Raw genomic sequence first — 10924 nt, forward strand, 5'->3', positions numbered from 1 at the left:
GTCATTTGCACTTGGCGGCAAACCATGGAGCTTTCAACCGAGGAGCTCCTCCAGAAGCTAGAAGAGTCAGGAATAAAGGTGATCGAAGAAGAGGCACAGAGATTCAGAGGTAGGGGAGAAGGGGGTAAGTTGAGCCAGTGGGTAAGTTGAACCACCCCCTGTAACCAGGCAACGCCTTATAGTTGTAATCAGCGCCATAATAGATAGAAGAGTTACGACATCTCCGTTCACAGGTTTAATGAGATGATGGAATCAAAGCTTAACTATGTAAAAAGGCACACATGCTGAAAACCCAACCCCTACCCCCAGTCTGGGGGGATTCTCCCCCAGGAGATTTTTAGAAATACTAACATAAACTATGCATTCTGGTACACTCTGAGAAGAAAATAAATACATCTATTACTACCCGACATATTAATAATATTTTATGCCATTGTTTGTTTTTCAATTTGTTCTGACATCTTGCTGTGAGAAGAGTAAAGAGGAGATAGTCTGTGTGACTTACTTTAAATTGTGGGTAAGGGTAGATAGCTCCCATTGTTCTGTGACCTGTCAATCATCAAACCGGGGGTCATATTTCATTATGTCTTCATTTGTATCTGAAGTTGTACCCATGGATGTATAAAGAAGAGTTCTACCGCAAAGTTATTCTCCGTGGGGACTTCCGGCAACAATCTTGATTCTGATTGGCCAGAAGACTCGAAAAAACATCAGCAAAGATATTTTATTGAGAAGATGATCACTATGTGACAAAAGTTTTCGAAACCATTTATGGTCTCCAGTACTTCCAGTCCAACGCCGACTGCATGCACAGCGTTAGAAAATCGGGCCTTCAAAATAAAAGTTTGACTTTTTCCCCAAAAAAAAAAGAAAAAAAGAATTCCAATCTTTTTTTTCCACTTTTATTTTTCGTCACTCACACATCCGCGACCCACTCGAAACGGGTCCGCGACCCACTTTTGGGTCGCGACCCACCAGTTGAGAACCACTGAGTTAGACTACTACACAAGCAACTCTACACTGCACAAAAAAGAAAACACATGCTGTCAAGGGCTATTCTACAAAAGTAGCACTACAGATGTAGCACCTCATTTCAGACTCCAGCTTACAGCTTCCTGCCGACGACCTGCCTAAGACCAGTATCGAGGAATGTTAAGCCCTCCCACTGTTTTCCAAGAGGGCGTTGCCAGATTTTCAATTTCAGGTTTTAACCAGGAGATGGCGCTTCATTCACAAATACAGAAAGACAAGTTTCATGGACTTTCAGTTGTGTTTTGAACAGCATTTGAACACATCAATATTTTAGATCAACTAAAGTATATCTAATCTTGTAATTCAATAATATATAGTCTTTATATATTAAATAATCATAATAATAATGTAAATGTTTACATTACACTTCTTTATTTGTTATGCTCATACTTTTACCTTTACAATCGTTTTCTTTAATATGCAGTATATGTTTTGTATATTTTTGTGTTTGCTTCCTCCTGCTCCCTTTCGGACACATACTGTATGATTTATTATTATTATTAATATGAAGATATTATTAAATAAGATAAGATGTTACCTTATTGATTGAACATTTTAGATTAGAATGTGCTGTCCCACGGTAATTCAGAAGGCTCACAGGTCACATTCCGACCATTATTTAAAACAATAGGTGCTTTCACACCGTCTACAGTTTGATTTGTATAGAGGGAGCTCTGTGGCTGAATGACCAGCGATTAGGTGTGGCGCATTTATCATAGGTGATCAGAGCTAACTGCCTGCCGTCAGATTTCATTTAAAAAACAGATCTGATTTTAAGACTATTTCTGCGCTCAAAGAATGATACGAATAAGAATAATGCTTATTGAACTGGTTTCATTAATTAGTGAGTTTATTTAACACTAGAACCTCCAATCGGGTCAATTTGTGTGATGTGTGTTGTGTGTGTGCAATGTAACTTTTTTCAATAAAATATGAAAGTTTCCCAGTCCGTGACTTTTCCTGAAAGTGTGTTATGTAGCACCCTATGTTGTTAAAAATTGCATTCTAATAGCGGGATTTGACGGTGTTAGGTAGGCCTATACACAAACCTCTGGCGGTTCTAGTGTTAAGGTAATTAGGTACAGTAGAATCCCTTTTTTTATCAGTAACGAATTTAGCAGTTGAACATAAAAGTCAACTAACTGAGGGTCACTTGCAATGACAGTGTTGTGTCTAACTGTAAGCTTGTCACTCAGAGTAACCTACAGTTAATTTAGCTGCTGGAGAAGAAAGATCAGGGGGGGAGGGGGGGGAGAGCTGTGGTTGATGGGCCATTAGTTGTGTAAATACACAGCTGAGAGCTGCCATTTCATTCAGACTGTTTAAAAAACGGTAACAACGGACTATTTTTCTTAAATGTCAATTTAAATCAATACATACATCTATTTTTTAAATCTATAAAAGCATTTAAATTAATTTTGGGAGTCATGTCGTTACTTTGTTGAGAATGTGGCCATGTAATAAGCGGGATCATTTGCAGCGACTTGTTCCTTATGGGGAAAATAACACCCTTCATGCAGATCAAGATCCCTCCGCTACACGTTGGGATCCTGATCTGCCGACGAGGCTCCATTAAAATATAAATATTTTTAGTGAATTACTGAGTTTACGCACGTTATTAACGTTTTAATGAAGTTGAATAGTATATTTATATTTGTCAGTGATTTCATGTCAATTGTGTGTGTGTGTGTAGAGGTGTGTGTGGTTAAAACACTTTCATGAAGTGAAGGAGGTTTTCCTTCTATAAAACAGCTGTGGGCAGCAGTGAGTGTCACATACATGAATTCATAGATCAAGGCTGACTGGTGCACACACTCTCCTGTCCTGCCAACACTGGCAGGACAGTAGGCGACACACCCATTCTAAGCCGTGTCCCTCACTCCTCACATCCCAAGCTGCATCCCCAAAAAGTGTATTATGTTGTTACATCGTTTCAGATGTTATGTTTCAGTTGTGCTCTGTCTATGTTAAAAAGCCTCAGTCACCTTAATTCATGTAATAAAAACATCTCAGGTCAGTAACACTCAAAGCTAAATGTGCAATACCATGTTCAGCTATGTTACTATTTATAATGTTATTGTTGTTACATCAGAAGATGTACATATTGGAATGATTTCTTAACTTACAGTAGGCTATTTTTTACAATGTGTGTTGGAAGGATTTATTAAATTACTATGACTATTGTAATTGTTGAAGGCTTTTAGAGAAGGGTGAATTATAAGCCTGAATTATATAACATTTTATACCTAAAAACATAAAAGCCACAATAAATAAATCACAATTATTCTAGTTCTTTTTACCTCCCGTATTGCTTTCAACCCACCAGCTTTTATGGTGTTGTTACGTCACTAACTGTACGCTTATTTAGTTATTTAGCTGCTGGAGAAGAAAGATCAGGGGGGAGGGGGGGAGAGAGCTGTGTAAATACACAGCTGAGAGCTGCCGTTTCATTCAGACTGTTTAAAAAACGATAACAACAGACTATTTTTCTTAGCGGATGCATGTCAATTTATATCAATACATACAACTATTTTTTAAATAAAAACATTTTCTAAATCCATAAAAGCATTTCAATTAATATTGGGAGTCATGTCATTACTTTGTTGAGAATGTGGCCATGTAATAAGCGGGATAATTTGCAGCGACTTGTTCCTTATGGGGAAAATAACACCCTTCATGCTGATCAAGATCCCTCCGCTACGTGTCGGGATCCTGATCTGCCGACGAGGCTCCATTAAAATATAAATATGTTTAGTGAATTACTGAGTTTAGGCACGTTAATAACGTTTTAATGAAGTTGAATACAGTATATTCATATGTGTCAGTGATTTAATGTCAATTTGGCGAACATAAACATAAATGATCGTGGTGAAGATGATGATTAAATTAGGATTACAAATCGAGAGCCGGGCTGCATTTCGTCCCGTTCGTTTTTTTAGACTATACAACATTATTTTGTTAAATAACAACATGGTGATGTTTTGTAAATGATTACATGTCTCTTAATTAGCACAGTATGATATCTGTGACATATGGATCTTAACAAAGTTCCGCTGTACATCCAGCGTACTGTATCTGACTTTATTTCACATGAGCTCCAGTGTGGAACCCCACTGGTGGATCAATGATCCATTGCAGCTGGCTTCATTATAATTACATTTATTTATCACGGGGGAGGTCTCAAGTGAAGCTGGAGGTTTTCCCTTGAGCGAGGGCAGATCAGGTACCAATCACGGTACGAATCACGAAAATGAAGCACTACATCTGTAGCCTACTCACCAAAACTGGCACCTGCCCGAGACAGCCTTTGAACGAGCCTCCATATGCTACGACCCGCCCTCTACTCCGTGGTAGTGGGTCGTGGGGAGACCCGCGACATAAAATAATACACGCAAAAACCTGGTACTTGTTAATGAGAATTTATTAGAGATCAGCCGTTTACTCACACAAGCGTAAAGGGTAACAAAAGGATGTCTGGAGGACTGGCCAAAAAGAACAAACAGACGGAGGGAACCCGAGCCAGCCATACCACGGGCCGTAGGACCCAGAGCTCCCCCCCCTAACCAGAAGTCAAACATCAACCCTATGGGAAACCAAAATAAAGCCGCGAAAACTGGACTACCAGGTCCTCCAGGCTAAACATAAAAACATCTGCAAAAACACAGCCTAAAGCTCAAAATGGGAAAGAAATAATGTCTGGAGAGAGTGGGTGTTTCTCAATCTTGAGTAAAGCTGCTCCAGAGCCACTATTTCGAGTATACTATGTAATCGAGTGCCGCCGAAGTACTGTTCCAATATCCAGCATACTTGGAAATCTACCGAGCCCGGCATACTTCATTTGGAGACATTTCGAGGCTGCACATGTGTAGACTCCGCGGTCTTAAAATCCCCACAATACTTTCTGCACGGACCAATTTCCCCAAATCTGTGGCGGAAAATGTAAGGCGGGGCCTCTCATATGATTCACACCTGCACACTTGCTAGCCTGTTCCACTCTTCTTTTTTTTCGAATGCCAGGAAGTATTCTTGACTCGCTTCTGAAGCAAGTGACTTGGAAGCAAGCGTACTCAAGATTGAGAAACACCCAGGCCGTTACTCAATCGCGAGTACACATGCTGCAGAGCAACTATTTCAAGTACTACGTCATAGAGTGGCGCAGAATGCTGGGCACTTAACATGCATTTAAACAGTCCTTCGGCGCCATTCAATGATGTAGTATACTTGAAATAGTTGCTCTGCAGAATGTGTACTCGCGATTGAGAAACGGCCCCAGTGTCTCCTGGAGTAAAGATAGGCCACCTCCTTCTCCTCCAGTTTCTCCTTATAACACGGCTGAGTGGAATTGGGAACACCCGGGCGGAGCCAGGGGCAGACCAGGTGCAGCAGGGAGACAGAAAAGACAACACGGAGGGGCAGAACCGTATCCAGGATTTCCTAAATACCGAGGTCCAAATATGTTAGGGGGGTTCGGGGGATACCCCTGAGATTTTTGGGATTTTCATGATCTAGTTAGGTGCTTTTTAAGTCCTGTGGGGGGTCATACATTGGATAATATATTGATTTCAAACCATGTCAGTGGATGCAGCATACATTATTTTTGAAAGTGTAATACATAAGAATCAGTTGATTGTTACTATTAATGATCTGGACGTGCAGAAGGACCTGCACCCTCTCTTCCATCTTCTTTAGTCTCTCTGTCTTCTTCCTGTTCATTACTCTCTCTGTCCTCTACCCTTTCTCTTTGTTCAATCTCTCCCTCATTGTTCACTTTTTGCTCCTCCTCACTTGTAGCTCCTGCCAGTGAATTAAAAGCAATTCAGCCATTTAAACTGTGGGTTTTCTCCGGAAGTTTTTCCTTGTACGATATGAGGGTCTAAGGACAGAGGGTGTCGTATTGTCATACTGATATTCTGTACAAACTGTGAAGTCCACTGAGACAAATGTAACATTTGTGATATTGGGCTATATAAATGGGGCGAAGCCTGCAAGCTAGTTCAGGCAGTCAACTCGAGCACTTATGCTGCATTCATACATAACGCCCCCTTGCCACTCTACAACCAACCAAACAGAGTCTCCTTAATATGCCGCTCTATTTAACCTGCCAGATCTCTCTCCATGCATTGCTTGCTGCTGCTATTGCTGCAGCTACCTCTACGTCGTTGCTGCTTGCCTGCTGCCACTGCTGTGTTCACTTGCTATTGCTGCGTTCATGTTCCTGCTGCGTTTCATGTTGCTGCTGCTTGCCTGCCGGTGTTCCGGATTAACTTGTTTCCCGATCAACTTGTTTCCCAATCAACTCGTTTCCATGGGGTGCGTGGCTTTCGACTGAAATACACATTTCGATCGCTTTCTTCTGTCGTTTACATACATATTTTGGTATATTTGGCTTCTTAGGAACACGTTTATGCACATCCAGTACCAGTGTGTGAGGTTGTGATTACGATAGTGATATCCGGACGCGAACAGCGAGGACTACAACAAGACAAACGAGTTGCTCGAATAAATCATTTAAACCAGCTATTGTTTCCAGACTTATTACGGAATATCGTTGTTAATGTCCAAGTCCATCTGTGTATACCTTCAGACAGCCTCCAAGTGAAGCACACGATGTTTACTCACAGTTTGAAAGCAGCGTGGAGAAGGCTTCATCTGTGTTAAACTGTGATCCTCCCACGGAACTGGGACCCGCCCACGTTAAAATGTGACCTGCCTAGATTAAATTGTGTTACGATTTCTGTGGCTATCTACCAGCGATCATGTTTAATATGAAAGACTACCCACACATGTATCCCTTGTAAAAACGGTATTGTGCAGCACTCATCCAGATAAGATGTGACTGTTACCTCGTTTTGCAAAGATAGCAGCATAAATGTCATTGGGGATATTTAGACTTTAAAATGCTGCTTGGTCGTGAATGTTGGTGTCGGCAAACAATATTACGAATCCTCTATTCAAACATAATATTCAATGTGCATCGACATGAAAATAACAAAAAAGTTCATGCTGGACTCAAACCCGAGTCCCAACAGTAAAAATCAATCATGCCCTGCGCGTTTAGGTGCGCCACAAATCTTCACGTCCGAACAGACCACCACAGCTCATTTTATTACATTAATATTGTCAACAAGTTCTAGAAAAATGTAATCCGACATCATATTGACAACAATAATAGTTAGTAAAGGATTTATTGATGTGAATGTTTTGAACAGTGAATACTTATTGTAAATCGCTTTGGATAAAAGCGTCAGCTGTCATGTAATGTGATGTAACAGGCATCAACACAGCGACTTGATTTATTGTTCTCTGGTGATCTGTTAGGACGTGATGAATGGAGAAGTCTTCATCTGTGTTAAACCGATCCTCCCAGGGAACTGGGACCCGCCCAAGTTAAAATGTGACCCGCCTAGATTAAACTGGGATCCGCCCAGGTTAAAATGTGACCCGCCTAGATTAAACTCTGACCCGCCCAGGTTAAACTGTTACGATTTCTGTGTTCACTGTTCAAAACATTCACGTCAATAAATCCTTTACAAACTATTATTGTTGTCAGTCTTACATTTGTATCATATATTATTATCAATATGATGTCGGGTTGCATTTTTCTAGAACTTGTTGACAATATTAATGGAACAAAATGAGCTGTGGTGGTCTGTTAGGACGTGAAGATTCGTGGCACACTCATAACGCACAGGGCATGATTGATTTTTACTGTTGGGAACTGGGTTTGAGTCCAGCATGAACTTTTTTGTTATTTTCATGTCGATGCACATTGAATATGTTGTTTGAATAGAGGATTCGTAATATTGTTTGCCGACACAAACATTCACGACCAAGCAGCATTTTAAAGTCTAAATATCCCCAATGACATTTATGCTGCTATCTTAGCAAAACGAGGTAACAGTCACATCTTATCTGGATGAGTGCTGCACAATACCCAGGGCTCGACATTAAGGACTGCCCGATGGCCCGGGGCCATCTAGTATTTAGCTCGGGCAATGAAGCCTCACCTGCTGGTTGCCCGATCGGGCAATCTATTATGCCAGTATCATGCAGCTCGCGGATCCAGTAATGAGTGACCCGACAGTAAAACTAAACATATCTATAACTAGTTTAGGTAGTTTGAGAGGTAATTAAAATAGCTACGTGTGATATTCTAACCTGAAGTGTGTGTTTTGTCCGCTCACCGCTGCAGGTGATTATGCAGAGCTGCGTGTCGACTCGTTAGCAGCAGCTGATCTCTCTCTCCCGTCAGATTAGACTTCACTCGCGTTTATGTCCATATCGATCAGATCCAGCTAGTTCTAGCTAATGATATGACTACCTGCTTATTAAAAGACACCTAAACAATAAGTGTCGCTATGCAACCGGGTGAGGCCACAAAGTATAGCGCAGCATTATGCATTTGTTTACATGCCCACCGGAACCCCGAGGCATTACCAACAGATCAACGCACAATCAACCCATACAGGACATCTCTTTCTTTAGACATTAGAATTGACTATTCTTGTCTGTCACATACTCTTCTTGTCTGTCACATAAGTGGCGCAACTGAAGCGGTATTGCGCTAAAGGGAAATTATTTTGACCGAAGAGATTTAGATTTGCCGGCTAATGGGAAATCTGACGTCGCCATTTTGTGTGCTTCGCGGATGCGCTCGGCTCCTCTCGACTGCTGCTCGGGTCTGCTCGGTCAGCTTCCGGATGAGGAGGCATTCGACCAATTTACAGTAGATCACTTTACAAACATTTTTAACAGGGGCCATAATAGTGTAAATAATGTTTGTTTTGGCAGTTATAACTGAATGTAATGTTTTCTACTTTTTACATCTGGGAAGGCATCTGCCTTCATCAGATGGAAAGTGTCTTGACCAACAACTTAAGTATTTCTTATAGCTATGCAGGGCATGCAAGCGAGCAAACACAAACAAATAAGTGAAATGAAGAATACAATTGAAATTGTACAATATAATATTGTGGTCGTTCATCTTATAATTCAGTCTAGAGAACCAGACAGCATCTACACTAAGACCTGCAAAAATCTAAATGTTCTAGGGTGAGGCCCCCCAAACCCTTCGTGCGTAATTTCGTCCGCGCACATTTTTCAGGGCAATCTCTATTGGGCTCAGGGCCATCTGTAAATTAGCTTAGATGGCCCACAGGGCCATCTCCCAAAATCCTTAATGTCATGCACTGATACCGTTTTTATAAGGGATACATGTGTGGGTAGTCTTTCATATTAAACATGATCGCTGGTAGATAGCCACAGAAATGATATCCGGACGCGAACAGCGAGGACTACAACAAGACAAACGAGTTGCTCGAATAAATCATTTAAACCAGCTATTGTTTCCAGACTTATTACGGAATATCGTTGTTAATGTCCAAGTCCATCTGTGTATACCTTCAGACAGCCTCCAAGTGAAGCACACGATGTTTACTCACAGTTTGAAAGCAGCGTGGAGAAGGCTTCATCTGTGTTAAACTGTGATTTTCCCACGGAACTGGGACCCGCCCACGTTAAAATGTGACCCGCCCAGATTAAATTGTGTTACGATTTCTGTGGCTATCTACCAGCGATCATGTTTAATATGAAAGACTACCCACACATGTATCCCTTATAAAAACGGTATCAGTGCATGACATTAAGGATTTTGGGAGATGGCCCTGTGGGCCATCTAAGCTAATTTACAGATGGCCCTGAGCCCAATAGAGATTGCCCTGAAAAATGTGCGCGGACGAAATTACGCACGAAGGGTTTGGGGGGCCTCACCCTAGAACATTTAGATTTTTGCAGGTCTTAGTGTAGATGCTGTCTGGTTCTCTAGACTGAATTATAAGATGAACGACCACAATATTATATTGTACAATTTCAATTGTATTCTTCATTTCACTTATTTGTTTGTGTTTGCTCGCTTGCATGCCCTGCATAGCTATAAGAAATACTTAAGTTGTTGGTCAAGACACTTTCCATCTGATGAAGGCAGATGCCTTCCCAGATGTAAAAAAGTAGAAAACATTACATTCAGTTATAACTGCCAAAACAAACATTATTTACACTATTATGGCCCCTGTTAAAAATGTTTGTAAAGTGATCTACTGTAAATTGGTCGAATGCCTCCTCATCCGGAAGCTGACCGAGCAGACCCGAGCAGCAGTCGAGAGGAGCCGAGCGCATCCGCGAAGCACACAAAATGGCGACGTCAGATTTCCCATTAGCCGGCAAATCTAAATCTCTTCGGTCAAAATAATTTCCCTTTAGCGCAATACCGCTTCAGTTGCGCCACTTATGTGACAGACAAGAAGAGTATGTGACAGACAAGAATAGTCAATTCTAATGTCTAAAGAAAGAGATGTCCTGTATGGGTTGATTGTGCGTTGATCTGTTGGTAATGCCTCGGGGTTCCGGTGGGCATGTAAACAAATGCATAATGCTGCGCTATACTTTGTGGCCTCACCCGGTTGCATAGCGACACTTATTGTTTAGGTGTCTTTTAATAAGCAGGTAGTCATATCATTAGCTAGAACTAGCTGGATCTGATCGATATGGACATAAACGCGAGTGAAGTCTAATCTGACGGGAGAGAGAGATCAGCTGCTGCTAACGAGTCGACACGCAGCTCTGCATAATCACCTGCAGCGGTGAGCGGACAAAACACACACTTCAGGTTAGAATATCACACGTAGCTATTTTAATTACCTCTCAAACTACCTAAACTAGTTATAGATATGTTTAGTTTTACTGTCGGGTCACTCATTACTGGATCCGCGAGCTGCATGATACTGGCATAATAGATTGCCCGATCGGGCAACCAGCAGGTGAGGCTTCATTGCCCGAGCTAAATACTAGATAGCCCCGGGCCATCGGGCAGTCCTTAATGTCGAGCCCTGGGTAT

Source organism: Gymnodraco acuticeps, unplaced genomic scaffold (genome assembly GCF_902827175.1).
Source record: "Gymnodraco acuticeps unplaced genomic scaffold, fGymAcu1.1, whole genome shotgun sequence".
In the NCBI taxonomy this organism is placed as follows: Eukaryota; Metazoa; Chordata; class Actinopteri; order Perciformes; family Bathydraconidae; genus Gymnodraco; species Gymnodraco acuticeps.